Here is a 1567-nt window from a genome sequence, read left to right on the forward strand (position 1 = left end):
GGTATATCTGTTGTGTTGCATCCTCATGTCCATCCTTACGTTGCCAGAGAAGAATTTTCTTTTTTGGCAAATCCATGCCAACATAGAGAAGCTTGTAAGTAATTTTCCCTTTGGCAGTCGTGCCTGCCACTCTTAAAGACATCTCTGGGCAGATGCTTCATCTTTCAGTCCCAAACCCTGTCAGTGTGCAGCTGTCCCACAGAAGTAAGAAGGATCACTGCTCACCCTTGTAAGAAAGAGCCATGAGGCAAAGATGTCTATGGGATGAGGTACATAACACCTGCAGCATGCAAAGATCCTACTGCAATCAGAGCAGAGTTGTTGGAGGCTCTACTGCTAGCTCAGGGATTCTGAAGTGTATCTCTCTGTTTTAGCAGGGCCTTTGCCACATGGCCCAGTCTGGTCCTGGAGCTATTTCACTAGTAGGAGGATGTTAAAGAGCTGCTGAGAACAGCACCATGCTTGGGGAGGGAAGGGTACACAAATGCTTGGCACTACCTACAGGGAAATTAGCTCTTGCTCAGGAGCCAGAGAGGAAAGGAGGCAATACAGTAGAAACTGGGGGCTGTGAAAACAATCTAGCCTGATCTGTTTGGGTGGCTGCATCACTGAATACTGCACAAGTGTAGTAGAAAAGAAAGGAGACTGCTTCAAGGGACATTTATAGCCTGTGTGGCTTCACTTGTGCTTCTACTACTTGTGATGCCTAGGAAACAAAAACATGACTGCTACTGTTCTCCACATTTGTGTGTGCTTCTGGGACTCAACCACAGATAAGTAGGACCTAGAAACATCATAGAAAAGTCACATCTTCTGGATATGACTGCATGTGTGAACGACTGAACCTAACAAGACTGATTAAACAGATTTTGCCTTGCTGCTTTGGAGCCAACAGTACCTCAGTTGTGTACCTTTTCCCCTCAGGAAGTGGTTAATGTGCTTTTCAAAACAAGGGGGAACTTTTCTTGCAAAGTGTGATTTAGTCATTCGTTTTAACCACAGGATCCTGCTTCAAGCAGGCAGCAGTTTGAAGCTTATGAGACAAAAGTTAACTGGGACATGTATGTGCAGTGTTTGTTTTTTTTTGTTGTTGTTGTTGTTTGTTTGTGTGTGTGTGTGTTTTGACTGCTAACCAAACTTCTAGGTTATCTGTCAAACCAGCCCACAGTATTTCCTGTTGGCCCCTTCCCAGTACTGGTAAGTGGGAAGTCGGTATCCTGTTTTCTCACCTTCTGAGATCTGTACCTTCATTCCTTATTCTCATATTTACTATTTTTCTTTTTGTTACAATCAAAAATTTTGAGCCTGACTAATTTAAAAGGACATGAATAATTAAAATTCATTTAAAAGCAAAGCCAAATTTCTTAGCCTTGCTGAAGTCTTTTAAATGTGTCAGGCAGTCTTTCTCTTACCCTGTGGAAAACCCAGGAAAAACAGTTTTAATCTAAGGGAAATACATCGTGTGGTAGGTGATTTCCTACTTCTCAGTGGTTACTGGATATGACAGTTGAATTTTATCAATTTTTACTGAATTATCATAAGTAAGGACACTGTGCAAATCTTACGA

The sequence above is a fragment of the Anas platyrhynchos genome, chromosome 11 (genome assembly GCF_047663525.1).
Source record: "Anas platyrhynchos isolate ZD024472 breed Pekin duck chromosome 11, IASCAAS_PekinDuck_T2T, whole genome shotgun sequence".
Classification (NCBI taxonomy): Eukaryota; Metazoa; Chordata; class Aves; order Anseriformes; family Anatidae; genus Anas; species Anas platyrhynchos.